Here is a 16,221-nt window from a genome sequence, read left to right as displayed (position 1 = left end):
TCCTACTGTTAGTTATTTTACAGATGGGACATCTGTGTTGCTGGGACCATCTGTGTTGCTGGAAATAGGTATTTAATCCTCCTTCCCCAGTTTGTCTCACCCTCCCTTTCCTCCTCTCCCCAGTGTCCACATGTCTGTTCTCTATGGAAGACATAGACTCCCACTCCCAAAGTCTGATTCAGTCAGAAGGGGAAATCACCAAGTAGAACAAACATAGGATTAACCTCCAAAAGGAAAGAAACAATGGAAAGTTAAACTATCATTTGCACCAAAGAGGATCATTGTGTACATTGAGGAGTTTGGAGACTAATAACCAAAACTCATCTGATGGAGACATTTTGTTCTTCCCTGAACCTCTTGGGGAAATGACATGGTGGCTAAAAGAATTGTTGATATGTACTATCCTCTCCCATTAAAAGGAGCTAAAAAAGCCCTGGGCACTAAGATGTGAACTATTTCCTTCAGGGTAGAATGGAGCCACTAAAAATAGCCTTGGAAAATAAGGAGTTGTAGAGGTTCAACAAGGAAAACAAATCAGAAATAAATTTGGCACCAAGAAACAAAGGAGGAGAAGGAGACGAACTCTCACAAGAAATAAGGGAGAAAGAGGCTATTAGCTTGAGAACATAAAAACAGGTACATTTTTCCCACCCACAGAGCTGCTGGCTGGCATTCCTGCAGCGTAAATCAGTCCTTCCAGAGGGGAGGAAGATGGGTCAGGATCAGCCAGGATAGACTAGGTTAGTCCAGGGTAACAAACAACCCCTCAAATCTCAGGGCTTCAAAGCACAGTGGGTTTTTTCTCATTTGTACCATCTGTCCAGTGTGGGTGGGTTTGGTCGGTTTACAATCTCTCCCTGTAATCAGTCAGGGACCCAGGCTGATAAAGGCGTCATCTCCCCATGTGCTTCCAGGATCATTATAGAGGTCGGGGGTGTTGCGCTGTTAGGCTCTGACAATTGAATGCACCAACCTGGAAATGATGCATAGCATCTTCACTGATGTTTCACTGGCCAGAGCATCACATCGCCCTGCTTGTGTTGAAGTGGATTAAGGAAGTGAAGAAATATGTGACCAGGAAGAAGAAAACGAGAAAAAGTGTAAACAACTCTGCTGGCCACTGACAGAGGAGCCTGGTAGGCTACAGTCCATGGGGTCACAAAGCATCGGGAACAGGCTTATCAAATGTCCTTGAGTGTGTACTGGGCCTCATTTCCTCTCTGCAAGAAAAAGGACAATGTAGTAGTGAACAACTGAGGCCCTGGAGTCAGGCCAACCCCTACCAGCTGTGTGACCTTGGGCAAATTATTTATCTTTCTGGACCCACTTTCCTCAGCTGTCTAAGGTAGATGACAATAGCACCTATCTCATGGGGTTATTGTGAGGATTAAATAAGAACATATGAGAAAAAAGCTTCAGGCCAGAGCTGCTTAAACTAGTCTGTGCCAGCAAACAACTCAGGGAGCTTGTCTACCTGCATTTCTGATTCAGAAGTCTTCCTTGAGGCCTGAGATCTTGCATTCCCAACAAGCCCCCAGTGATGCCTATATTGCTGGTTCATGGACCATCCCTGAGTAGCAAGGATTTTAGAGCAAACGGTGTTCAGACATGGTAGATTATTCTTCAAACTGGATTGAAGGATTCCAAAGGTTCTGCTGCCCCTGCCCTTGATGAATGGAAATTACAGCTGCTTGTTGGTGAAAGTTTGTGTGTCTGATGCTTCCAGAGACAAATGTTCCTTGAAGGCTGATGGAGCAGGTGTTAGAATCAGGAGGCCTGGGTTGGTATTCAAATTCTACTACTCAGCAGTTCTGTGGTTTGCATGAGTTATAGAAACTCTCTGAACATCTGAATCTACAGCTGTAAAGTGAGCATAATAATACAGATTCACCATTTGTCATCTGTGATTTCACAATCCAGAGAGCTCTGGATTCTTCAAGTTTCTTCACTAAGTTTGGCACACTGTGACCTGGTGGCAAAAGCTGACCTATACTGACATTAGGCTGTTTACAGGTTTTATTTTATGCTTCTATGACTATCTCTGTGTTTCATTACAGAAATATTGAATAGGTTTGATAATTAAACAGTGTTGCAAACCCTTGGATTTAGAATAATGTATAACAGGTGTACCATCTACTTTTCCGAAAAACTAAAATCTCTGATTTGGTGACTTCCCTGGTGGTCCTGTGGTCAAGAACCCACCGTCCAATGCAGGGACATGGGTTCGATCCCTGGTCGGTTAACTAAGAGCCCACGTGCCACGGGGTAACTCAACCCTCACACTGAAATGAGGAGCCTGCATGCAGCAATGAAGACCCTACACAGCCAAAATTTTAAAAAGAAAGAGGGAACTCTGATTTCTGAAACACACCTGGCCTCAAAAGTTTTAAAGCAGACACTGTAGACCTGATAGGAGAAAGGAAAATGTGCTTGTAAGATACTGAACCCCATACCTAACATAAAGTAAGTGCTCAACAAACAGGACTTACTACTGAAGTTGTTGTTCATCCAGAGGGAAAGGGAATTTGGGAGACAAGGTCTGTGGGTCCCCTAAAGACAGACAGGATGGGATCAAGTTTGTCCTCATGTTTTTAGCCCATGATTTGTCTCCTGTTTTCTCCTGGGAAAAAAAAAAAATTTACCATGAGGGTGCAGATCAGGAGATGGAACAAAAGCAAGACTCCGGCAGGTGGAAGGAGTTCTCACTGTGCCCGCGGAGGCAGTTGGCAGGAACTCAGCTTTGCAGGAAGCCAAGGATAGTCACTTTCCTTGAGGCCTCTTTGAATACACTGTTGAGGACTGTTGCCTGAGCAAAGGACTTGAGTCCTTACCCTGCCACTTACCTGCTGGGGGCACTTGGAATATCTGTCTTCACAGGTCTCAGCTTTCTTAGGTGATAACGGGGCAATAATGCGATCCCTGCTCCAGCTGCCTTATTGCAGGGGCCACATTAAAAGTCACAAATGTGAATGCATTTTGAAAGGGAAACTCCGTGTTCACAGGTTGAGTATAATTATTTGTTTGACTACAAGCAGGAGATCAGTGAGAGTACTGACATCACACAGGGAACTCTGCTTAGCACATTCTTTAATCACACTTCTGCTCTCACCTCTAATGGCATTGTTATTTGCACTTGGCTCCCTCACCTTCATCACTGCCATTTGTGCTTGTTAATTAAGGTCAGCGTGATTGAGTTTTCACAAGATTAACTGAGCTGCTCTGGCCCTGCTATTGCTTATAGACAACCGAAATCAAGGCTTTTGAATATTGTTATTTGGACTAACACATGACAATTATTTGAAAGAAAACAAGTATAAACAGGACCCAGATTTGAGATTTGTCCTTCTCACTTTTATTTTTAGCTGTGTCTTCAGACATTTTGGCCAATGACTTTCTCACTATCTTCACATTCCATGGTAAAAAGCACTGGTTTGGGGGTCAGAGAGACCAGAGTGAGACCCAGTCCAGATTCTTCTGCTGCCTTGCTGTGTATGTTGTCTAGCAAATAGTGGAGTTCTCTGAGCCTCAGTGTCCTCATTTTAAAATGGAAATAATTAGAGCTAGCTGGCATGTGTTCTTGTAAGGTTTAGGTACATAGATAGGATGTTAAATTTAAATTTCTATTGTCTCTAAAATTCAGTTAAATCTCCCACACTGAATAATGTAAGTTACTCCTGTCTGCTAAACAGGGGTGCTAGTTCCCTGGGGCAGAAACAATCCAGCAACAGTAACTTCATGAACCAGCAAGGGAAAAAAACAATGGAAGTTTAAAAGGTGCTGAAAGAGTCTAGAAAGAGATTTTGTTCCATATCCCCTCCCCAGCTCAGGACTGACCCTTCATAACCCAAATGTCTTGGAGGGAAGAATGCTGCCAAGAGAAACATTTGCACAGGTTAGAGGCGCCTGGAAGAAGCTGAGGCAGACACTTATACCTGACCATGTCTTCACAAAGGTGCAGAATCACAGAATCCAGTGCTATCTTGGGGCTAGGGCCGATAACAGTGGGAGGACTCCTGGGACAGCATGGCACCCTTTTGGTGGCATTCATGATCATCAGGCTGGTTTACAAAAGACAGGAGGTTGGGTGGAGACACAGCACACTCAGGCCAGGAGGCAGGACTTGGTAGACAACAGCCTTCCCATTGCTAAGGCAAGAATTCGGGAGTGTCCCATGGGCCAAGGGAATGCTGCAGAAGCCTGCGGGGCCTGAGCCCTCAGTAAAAGGCTCTAGCGCAGACAACCAGGGCAAGAGCCAAGAATGTCGCAGGAGATCAGCCTGAGTGCACAACCAGGGCTTCTGAGAATCTACAAGTGTGCCCATGAGAACACCTAATAGGCACCTGCCAAAGAGCACTGATTCAAGCAGTCCTGTAAGGGGTCCCTTTTCCCTTCATCCCCACCTCTACTCTGACTCTGAGAAAGCCAACCAGTCACAGGGACAGGAAAGAAAGGTAAGGATAAGTGAAAAAAGAGACTTCACTGCCCCACAGTCCCTGCTGCAGATCTCTATCATTGGAGTTGTGGGTGGGGAGGCAGTGTTGAATGAGATGAGATATTGAGATACTGAACAGTAAAATATTTACTTTGGCTGCACCAGGTCTCAGTTGCAGCACGTGGGATCTTTGTTGCCACATGTGGGATCTTTAGTTGTGGCCTGCAGTCTCTCAGTTGTGGCATGTAGGATCTAGTTCGCTGATCAGGGATGGAACCTGGGCCCCTACATTGGGAGTCTTAATTCCTGGACCACCTGGGAAGTCCTGAGATATTGAAGTTTTGACCTCATGTTCAGGGGACCATTTAACACATGAACTGAGTGTAAACAAATAAAACAGAACTTGTTTTCATAACTTAAACTGATGAGAAAGCAACAGATGGAACTGTCCAAGATGTCATCCAGGGGTCTGCAGAGCATTGGGGGTGCAGTGTTTGGAGGGCTAAAGAAATCGTCTTCTTGGTTGTGCCTCCTTTGAGTTCAGATCACTCAATAAATTGGGTACATAAATCAAGTGCTTAACTCAGGGACGGCTACCTAGCTCAGTTGTCAGTGAGTACTACTATTATCTTTATCTTAACATTCATTGCAAGCTGATTTATACCTTTTAGTCAGTGTACAGAAACACAGTACGCCTAGTAAGTAAGAAGATGGAGAAATTTCTTACTCGGCTTTAAAAAATTTAGAAAGCTCCTATCTTCACGGGGAAAATCAGAACCACCTCCAGAACCAGGCTGCTGTGTAGTCCATCGATGTATTGTAATTCAGAGCTGCAAAGGCCCTTCTCACACCTCAGAACATCATGGTGATATTGTGTCTGTCACCAGCTTTAGCCACAGAGTTGGAGCAAGAGGTTACTGATGTGACTGGTTGTCTTCCCAACGCCTGGTTAAGGTGTAATGAAAGTCAGACACTGTGGGCCTCCCATCAGAACACGGTCCCCAGGATGAGCCTCCCTTTCACTGTCTCTCCCTCATCAAAATCTTTCTGTCCTAGGGCTCATTTCTCCTGGCCCTGCTCTCTGCTTTCCTAGAATGTCTGATAAACTAAGCCATTTGTTGACAGAGCTTCAAGAGGCTGAAGGCTCAAATGTGAATCCTGTTCTGCTGTTTACTATCTAGGATCCCTGGGCAATTTTCTTTCTTTCACTTGGCTTCTGAATTTCCATCTGCAAAATGGGTGCTGTAGTGCCTGCCCTATTTATCTCACAGGGTTATGCTGGGATCCAATTGCAACTGTCGATGAGAGGGTGAGGAAGACTTTAAAGCACCATATAAGTAACTTTGAGAAACTCAGGTGTGTAATGTCCTCATTTATTAAGTCCACATAACATTCTGCATGTGAATAGACTGGACTCCAGTAGATTTCAGAGGTGGAAATTCTAGCAATGTGATAGGGTCAGTATGCAAAGTATATTTGACAAACTTCAATCTGTCCCACAAACTACTTTAAGATCCATTGGTGTTGCTGCTACTAAAATCCCCTTAGACTCAGTGTTGATCTGGCCCACTCCAGGATCTGCCACAAATTTGCTGTTTAAAAAGAATATAAAATTACTGTAAAAATAAGAGGCTTCTTTGGAACCTTTCCCTTCTTTCACGTACACATTGCCCAGACTGGGCACTGAATGCCTTCACAGCAGCCAACACCGTGGCTCAGCCCAGCCCTCCTCCTACACAAGGGACTGCATTTTATTTGATGCCCCAATGCAGGTTCCCTCACTGGCAGATCTGGTCAGGCTCACCTGTGCATCCCACTGGCCCCAAATTTCTGAGGAAAGGCATTTGTCCTCAGTGCTGACAAGCAACACAAACTCTCCCAAGCCAAGAAAAACATTTCCATCGTCCCCCAAGAGGTAATGTCCAAGTCCAGAGTGGCTCCAGCCTGAATCGAGCAATTAAATTTGCGTCTGCCCCTACCAAACCTCAAAAATGCTAACATCTTGCACGTGTCAAGAGGGTTATTTATAAAACTATTTGCTTGTCAACCCCAGGAGGACATTCTGTACTTTTTTGCTGGAATACTGTATATTTATGAACCGTGGCTTGAAAACTAACTTTGGCAGGAATATCTATGGGCAAAAAAATTCTATCAGCCCCTCGCACGGCACAGCCTGAGTTCAGTCATCACGGCACAGTGGTGGCTGGGCAGTGTCCTGGTAGAGAGCTAGTCCGTGGCTTGCTGCGGCAGAGAATGAGTTCCAGATGTGTGCTTTGTCAGGGGAAGGATTTCAACTTTAGATAAGAGGGTTGTTTTCTTTCTCCCTCTCTTTTGTTTCACTCTAGCGCCCCTATCCCCAATTTTGAATAATTAGTCTTAAACATGAAGAACATGCAGTCTGTTTGTTGCCTGCTGTACCTGATGCTCTAACACCCCGCTCCCTGATCTGGTGAAATCTCCCAGCTTGGAGAGATAGCCTTCTGAACTCCCAGTTTCAGGTCTAGTTATCTGTTCCTAGCCTGTGACACCCAGCCATTTGGTTGGAGAAGAGGGGACTGGTGTGATATGGGATAGACTCTAATCTGGGACAGCAAAATACCTGTAAAGGACTGTTCCCCACTCTCTTCCCCACCACTCTTCCCCAAAGACTGCCCCCAGGGGGCACTTCCATCACATCCACACAGTCAGTTTCATCAACCATAGGATCTTCTGCTGACAGGGATGCTGAGCCTATCCATCATCACAGCAGATTTCTTGCTCTCTCTTGAGCTTGAGCAGTGAACTTATGATTCATTTTTCTTCTCTCTTCAAGATTGAAGGGCCCAAAGGGGGAGTGGCCTGTGAGCGTATGCATATTGTGCAGTGACAGATAAAAGAACTCGCATCTGGGGACCTAGAGACCCCCAAAATCTGCACACGTATAGGGTGATGTGTAATTGATCCTCATGCAGTCTCTGCAATGTTTTCCATAACTGTAATGCCCATATTTTTCCTTAATATATTTATTTATTGAAGTATAGTTGACTTACAATGGTTCAGGTGAGCAGCAAGATGATTCAATTATACATGTACACATATATTATTTTTCAGATTATTTTACATTATAGGTTATTGCAAGATATTGACTATAGTTCCCTGTGCTTTGCAGTAAACTTTTGTTGCTTGTTGCAGATCTATTTTTTTAATTAGAAATCTGGCATTTTATTCATTCTAAGTCCTTATTTTTATTCTTAGAAGCCTTTGAACCTTGATTCAAGGGCTTATTCCTAAAAGTCTTGAGCTGTAATGTCTTGCACACCTGGTAAGTGTGTTTACTTGGAGGTAAACTGAAACCCCTTTAGCTAATTTCCTTACTACACTGGTAATAGTAATACTAAGTTATTATCATTATTGCCATTTATCAAGTATATGGTATTTAGCACACTCTATTTCTGATTCTTAGAAGTGTAAAAGATTTTAGCACCCTTACTTTTCAGATTAAAAAAAGCTGAGCCACAGAGAGGTTAAATAGTTTTCTAGTAGACGCGTGACTGATTATAAGTGGAACTGGTATCTGAACCCAGGATGTGTTGGCTCTGTGAGGAGAGAGAAGAGAAGAGACAAGAATTTAAGGAAGTGGGGAGGAGGGGGAGTTAAAGCATAAAACAAGACCATCAGCCCTTGGGAATTGGGTGTTGTTGACCCCAGCTGTCCTTCCAGCCTCAGCTGACCTTTATGAGTGAGGCACACTCTCCCTGCATGGAGGGCCCAGGGCCCAGACCTCCTGAGCAGGATAGGAGGTCTCCATGGGAGAGGACTTGTGTCATCCTTGGGCCTTTTGGCAATGGAGGCATCCACAGATCCAGCAGGGGGTTATTCAGGGCCAAGTCAGGAATCTAAAACCCTGAAAGTTCTGGGACTGGTCACTGGGATTCAAACTCCCCCAAGCATCTCTCCACACCAAGGTCAGGGCGCAGAATCAAGCTGTCTCTGTGCTCATTCCTCTCCTGCCCTGGCCTTAGTCCACCCCACCCACAGTTGGTACCTGGCCAGCAGAGAGCAGTGCCTTCTAGGGGAGCCAGGTCCTCGGGCCTCAGCCACAGTCCAGGCTCGGGAGGTTATGGGAGGGCCTCCAGGGCTGTGAGGGCAGTCCAAGGCCATAAATCCCTGGCCTGGGCGTGGGCACAGGGCCAGCAAGCTCACTTAGAGAGCTCTGGACAGGGATGGCCAACTACTTGAGGAAAGACCTCAGGCATCTCCAGACCTTGGCGGGGAGAAGGCTGGGCCTGGAGGCTTCATCCAAACCCGTTTTGTTTCAGGGAGTCACTGAATTTCTGAGTCTCCCCCTCTTTATGAGACCATGTGATTGTGTCAGAAAAGCCCCATCCATAAAGTTAAGCCCCGGGCTGGATCGACTCCTTATTCTGCTGATGTGTGAATTTAAACATGTCTCTTGATGCCTGAAAAATGGGAAGAACACTTTAAAATCTAATAAAGACTAGAAGTCGTGTATTTGAGCTCTTAATTCAGATAGTCTCCTTCACTTCTTGGGTATGTGACTTTGGATGAGTTACTTAATCTCAGTTTCCTAGTCTTTAAAATGGAAATAATGAAATGACTATTATATAGAAGTGTTTTGAGGATAAACTAGAACATGAATGTAAACAAATTTGGCTCCTGACATGTCAGTGCTCAATAATTGTGAGCTTTTAAAAAGTACTATTAATTTAACTTTCTGGAAATAAAACCATAGGAATGGTAATGTGCTTGGGATACTATATATTACTGTGTGGAATTATGAGTCCCTATATACAAGGAGGTAAATTAAATTCAGAAATGTACCAGATTTGGCCATGCTGTATAGCCAAGCATCACTGGTTTGGGAAATGAACTCATATCATAGATGATAAGAAAATTGCTCCCAGGCTGACCTTAGTAAATGGAAGTTTATTTGCTGGAGAGGGAGGAGAGCAGGTGGACAAATTCATGAAAGGGAGGGATGCTCTAGATGAGGCTGTTCAGTGACCATGTTGGTGCGGTTAGATCTTTTGAGGGGATGAGGCCTCTAGAATGTACCTTTCCCAGGCATCCAATGGCCCACCCTGGTGCTCAAGGCCACCACCTAAGGGAAGAAGGACTGCTACAAATTGGGAGGAATTTGTTTTTCAGATTTGGATTGTATCTCAGGCAGCCGAGGTTAGTGGGAAAAGCAACTGCATTGAAGGCAGAGGATCTTAAATTCACATCCTCTCCTAGCCAGTTCCTCACTGACCTTGGACACCTTACTTAATCTCTTTGAACCTCAGTTTCCCCAGGCTCTAAATTGAAGACAATAAGTGCCTATCTCTGGTTTTCTGTAAGGATTAAAAGAATTAAGTAGTAGGTGCCTTACTTTTCCATCCTGCTCACCCCAGTGAAATAAACAGTTGGACAAATATTACAAAATAAGAGAGCCCTCCACTATAACTAATGTCATGATGGCTGAGTACTAGATATTGGCAGACACAGGATCAACTTCAGTCAAGATGGCAGAATGAACAGAGGCAAGGAGTCCTGCCCTCTCAACATTAGAAATACCAAACTAAATAATGTTTTTAATTTTTAACAAACTTATTGGCTGAAAATCAGGAAAGAAAGTCAGCAGTTGCCAGGAATGAAGAAAGAAGACAAAATTCTTTAGATGTAGCATGTCTTACAAGGGAAGGAAATCACAGGCTTGGGTCTGCCTAAGGAACTGTGGAAGCTATGGCTGCCCAGGACATGAATTCTGGACTGTGCAGTTTTCAGTCCACAGAGAGTCATTTTTTTCTGGTGTGCTAGCAGGAAAGTAGGTAGACTGTAGAAAGATTAATCCTGAAATATCCAGAAAATTTTGTTACCTAGAATTCCCCATTCTGCTGTTTTCATTTACTCGAGGTTTTACCATGTACACCAGGAAATGATTGTGCTGACTTTTCCTTTAATCCATAGTCACTTAGCATGTTTAGCTATTTCTCTTTTCTGTATTTCTCAGCTCCTTTGGAGAGAAATGAGAGACCTTCCCCAGGCAAAGATGCAATAATCTGACCATGGTTTTAAGGGACGATGAGCTTCTTTCCAGAGTATCATTAAACACTATTTACAGAAGGAAGGATGAAGACAAAGACTTTTAGGATGGAGGGCATAAGTGAGAGTCCGAGAATGAAGGTGCAAAGGGATAGACAGCAGTTTGGTGTGGAGGGAGGGTTGTTCAAAAGAGGGAAAGGCCCAGGGTTCAGGTAAGTGGAGGACATTACAAAGGGTTCCATTTGAGCCGCACTGGGTTTGCCAGTCTTCAAAGGATCTGAGGACAGAATGATGTGATCTGAGCCCTGAGGGGAAGAGAATTAGAGTTAGCAAAAAGCTTTGTAGCCGCCAGTAAATGTATGATTATTAGGGCCATGTGGATTTAAGATGCTAAAGAAAAACTCACTCAAAATATATTCCTACAGAGGAGAAGACTGCAAATGCTTACTTATAAAAGATCATTGCTTTAGATTCTTAAAAATGCCCCCAATTTAAATCTCCAGCTGATGAAAAAAAAAATTCTAAGTCACTGATGTGGAGAGGGGAATAAAGAAAATAAAATACAGCTATATCATTTACTAGTGGCATGGCACAAGGTTGCCACTTATTTTTTCTGAACCTAAGTTTCTTCACCTATAAAGTAGGAATGATTATAGTACCCACTTCATTAGGAACATTGTGAGAATTAAGTGAAATAATGCATTTAAATATGTATTAAATACAGTGATGGTTCATCATAAACGCTGTGAATGATTGTGGTTTGGGTATGGCTGTTTGCCCAAGATACCCATTAGCTGTCCTGTGATCTTAGAGGACTTTACTTTGCAAATGTGTTTGTAGATATAGTAATCAAGTATATAAAAGCTCTAGTTTAGACAGTTTGAGATTGTATCCCATGTGTGCCATTTTCCAAAGGAGTGAGTAGGGACATACTGTGTAACCTCACTGAGCTTCATTTTTTTATACACAAAATGGGGGTGATGACAATACCTACCTTAACAAACTCTCAAAGAGTGGATACTATTATTAATATTATGAGAACAATGTCCCTCCTCTGTTTAGCTTTCCCTCAGTGACCTCTAAAGAGAATAATTACCATATTCACTGCAGGGATTTTACACTCAGTAGGTCAGCGGCCAGCAGACAGACTACAAACAGTGACAAAAAGTGTGGAGTCTCTCATCTGTACAAACTTGATTCATCACAAATTTATCAGGTCAAGAATTCTAGATAATATTTTTTCAGCCTTCACCTGCAGACCATGAAAAATATGTTGGGGATTCATAGCCCCTTCATAAAGTTCATACTGTTACCAGAATAAGAAGCAGGAAAGGACATCCACTGGGGGGAAAGATTACAATAAAGATGTTTAGATTAGAAAAAACACCTACTCCTCACGTTCACAAGAACATCCCTTCAGTGAATACAAAACTGCAAGTGGTTAAACATTTAATAAGAATCAAGTCCCTGAAGTTGCCTCAAGAACTTCCAGCAGAGGAAGACATGTATATAATGCCTGCCTCAGGAACATGGGAGTTAGCAGTGCATGGCATCTGTGGTCCAGGAAGCAGTTAAGTTCTAATGCTGGAGTACTTTCAGATTTAAAAGGCAAATCATCTTCATTTAAAGATGGTGAGAAAGTGTTTCTATCAAAATATATTTTGAATATTCAGTTCAGTTCAGTTCAGTTCAGTCACTCAGTCGTGTCCGACTCTTTGAGACCCCATGGATCACAGCACGCCAGGCCTCCCTGTCCATCACCAACTCCCGGAGTCTACCCAAACCATGTCCATCAAGTCAATGATGGCATCCAGCCATCTCATCCTCTCTCGTCCCCTTCTCCTCCTTCCCCCAATCCTTCTCAGCATTAGGGTCTTTTCCAATGAGTCATTGGAAGACTCATGAGTCTTCGCATGAGGTGGCCAAAGTATTGCATTTTCAGCTTCAACATCAGTCCTTCCGATGAACACCCAGGACTGATCTCCTTTAGGATGGACTGGTTGGATCTCCTTGAAGTCCAAGGGACTCTCAAGAGTCTTCTCCAGCACCACAGTTCAAAAGCATCAATTCTTTGGCACTCAGCCTTCTTCACAGTCCAACTCTCACATCCATACATGACTACTGGAAAAACCATAGCCTTGATGAGATGGACCTTTGTTGGCAAAGCAATGTCTCTGCTTTTAAATATGCTATCCAGGTTGGTCATAACTTTCCTTCCAAGGAGTAAGCATCTTTTGGTTTCATGGCTGCAATCACCATCTGCAGTGATTTCGGAGCCCCCAAAAACAAAGTCTGACACTGCTTCCACTGTTTCCCCATCTGTTTCCCATGAAGTGGTGGGACCAGATGCCATGATCTTAGTTTTCTGAATGTTAAGCTTTAAGCCAACTTTTTCACTCTCCTCCTTCACTTTCATCAAGAGGCTTTTTAGTTCCTCTTCACTTTCTGCCATAAGGGTGGTGTCATCTGCATATCTGAGGTTATTGATATTTCTCCCGGCAATCTTGATTCCAGCTTGCGCTTCTTTCCAGCCCAGCATTTCTCATGATGTACTCTGCATAGAAGTTAAATAAGCAGGGTGACAATATACAGCCTTGACATACTCCTTTTCCTGTTTGGAACTAGTCTGTTGTTCCATGTCCAGTTCTAACTGTTCCTTCCTGACCTGCATACAGGTTTCTCAAGAGACAGGTCAGATGGTCTGGTATTCCCATCTCTTTCAGAATTTTCCACTGTTTATTGTGATCCACACAGTCAAAGGCTTTGGCATACTCAATAAAGCAGAAATACCCCCCAAAAAAGGCAAGTTCCAGATTGGTTTACCTTCCCTTTGTAGATTTGAGCTTTTGATGTACTCCAGATCAGACCCATGGGCTTGTCCTTTTCTTACTGTCCTTTGTACCTTTCCTCCATCCATTGTGAAAGAAAGCACAATAAGGATCATATATCCCTTACAGCCACATCCTGTGCTAGGGACCCCATCTGAGCAACTTTCGGGTTCTGATATTCAAATGACACTGCCATAGTTGCTGCCTCTGAATCACCGCACGATTCCTCATCCTTACAGGGACAGCCCAAATATTGGCAGAAGAAATCAGAATTAATATTACTAGGGCAAACAAGAAGGAGGAGGCTTGAAATCACTTAAGCGTAAAGTCAGCCTGCAGTAAACAAGCCTAGTTACTTGTCCAGAAAGAGAAGCTTCCATCTCCATGCCTACTTCTCCCACCTCTTTTGAAACCTGTTACAGAAAGACAAAGGCAAAAATATAGATTTGAACTCAAATTAAGTGACAAGTGAGTCAAAGTATTGAAGGGGAAGGAATCTCTGATTCATGTGCCTCTGATTGCAGTTTGTAATTTCTGCTTTCATGTTTAATGGGCTTTCCCGGGCAAGGCTGGGAAGCCATGCAGCAGCCATGTTCTAGGTTCCAAGTCTCCTCACTCATGTCATGTGCCTGGGCTGTACCAGGGTCCAACATCATCGATGGGGCATCAGAGGCAGACTAAGAAGTGTGAGCGTGTTGGCAGGAATGTATGGAGTGTTGAAATATTAAAGCCTGGGAATAGGGAAGTTCAGAACCCAAACGGTAAGGGAGGACAGACCTGGTGTCAGCTTAGACGAGTGGTTGACCTCTCGGAGTACAAGGCTCCCAACCTACGAAATCTCATAGGGCTACTGATAGCATTAGATGAGAGCATGGATATAAACCATCTAGCACAGGGGCTGTAAGTGCTTTGTGACTTACTCATTCATTGTGTGTTCAGTCAACAACTAGTGCCTGATAATTTGAATAGAAATCTCAGGCCCAGAAGAGCCAGGCACCTGCCTGAGGTTACTCACACAGTCATTAGAATTCTGGGGTCCAGCTCTCAGGCCAGTGCTGTTTCCCTGACCTGGGAAGTAGCATCCTAATCATTCCTCCACTCCTGGCTACTCCCAGGGAATCAAGGCCTGCCCTGTTTTGGAGGCATTCACCAACAGAGCATGATTTGGGGATACTTTGAAACTCCCAAATGCCCCAGGAGGCATCCTCATGGATTTTCCTCCCTCCTAATCAGAAGTTCCCAATGCTATCTGGATTAGGCAACAGAGCAGAAAGGGACTAACAATTCCTCAGTTCCATTATGTGTCAAATACTATTCCTGGCAGGTTAAATATATCTTCTTGTTTATTCCTCATAAGACCTCTTTGAGGTAAATATTTTTGTCCCCAGTCTGCAGGTGAAAAAACTGAGGCACAGAGATGTTAAGTGACTACTTGGGTTAAATGGCATCTTCCCCCAAAACACACACATTGAAGTCCTAACTTCCAGTACCCTAGAATGTGACCTTATTTGGAAAGCGTCATTGGGAATGTAATTAGGTAAGTAAGATGAGGTCATTGGAGTGGGCCCTAATCCAATATGACTGGTATCCTTATAAAAAGGGGAAGTTTGGACATAGAGTCATGCCCAGAGGGAAAACACCACATAAAGATGAAGGCAGAGAGTGGGGTAAAAGCATCTAGAAGCCAAGGAATGCCAAAGATTGCCAGAAAACCACCAGAAGCCGGGGGAGAGGCAGGGAACGGATTCTCACAGCCCTCAGAAGGAGCCAACCAAGTCAACACCTTGATCTTAGACTTCTAGCCTCTAGAGCTGTGACGTAATAGAGTTCTGCTGTTTAAGCCCCCTGGTTTGCGATGCATTGTTACAGTAGCTGTGGCAAATTAATATAGTGACTACAGATCCACAAATGACCAATTTGTTTGTCATGTCAGAAACCTGGGAGTCATTATTGATTCCTCATTCTCCTCTACCCTCCAGTCTGATCCATGGCCAAATCCTACTGACATTTTCCTTCTTAATATTTCTAATTCATCACCTCTTTTCATCTCTATTGACATCACTGTCATCCAGGCCACTGTCATCTCTCAGCTACATCACCACAATCACTTTGCATCAGGTTTTCCTAACTCTTGCCCTACCCCAACACAAATCCATTTTCCTCAGAGTAGCCAGGATAATCTTCATTAAATAAATCATACCACATCACTCCCCTGCTTAAAATATTACAGTGGCTCCCCAGTCCTCCTGAGGTGCAACCTGAACTTTTTCCTAGGCCAGCAGTTCTAGTCCCTATTCCAGTTTTACCTCATCTCATCCTTGATCTCTGTGTTTCATCCAGGTTCACTTACTTTTAGTTATTCTTGTTCATCAGATTTCACCATTTCACTGTCTTTGCATATGCCGGTCCTTATGTTTGGAATGCTCCCACCCACTCAACATCTGCATTTTCGATCCTGCTAACTGCACTGTAGCCTTCAGCTCTCATCCTGTATTACTCCTCAGAGAGACTTTCCCTGACTACTAGCTCCCTCTAAATTATTTCTACCTTGTTATTTTCTGACTAGTCATCTTGTTCTTTTTCTTCTAAGATCTTACTATAATCTGTATCTATGTATTATTTAATGTCTATACTTCCCAAGGAGGCTTTATAAGAATAGAAATCTTGTGTTTTGTACACCACTGTCTCTCTAGTTCCTAGTATGCAGTACCTGGAATATTGTTGGCACTTGATAAATATTTCTTGAATGAATGAATGAAAGTCAGCATTAGCATTTAAACTGGGTTTGATATGACTCAGAGGTTCTTCCACCAGAGCATGCGGGCAATTGCCTCTTGAAGGTTATAGTTAAAATTAACTCATTATATAATTTCTGCTTCCTGTTATGATAGAGCACCTTGATTTTGACCAACCATCCCATCACTTTTAATTAAAAAT

This window comes from Cervus canadensis, chromosome 4 (assembly GCF_019320065.1).
Source record: "Cervus canadensis isolate Bull #8, Minnesota chromosome 4, ASM1932006v1, whole genome shotgun sequence".
Taxonomy (NCBI): domain Eukaryota; kingdom Metazoa; phylum Chordata; class Mammalia; order Artiodactyla; family Cervidae; genus Cervus; species Cervus canadensis.
Note: the sequence above shows the minus strand (reverse complement) of the source record.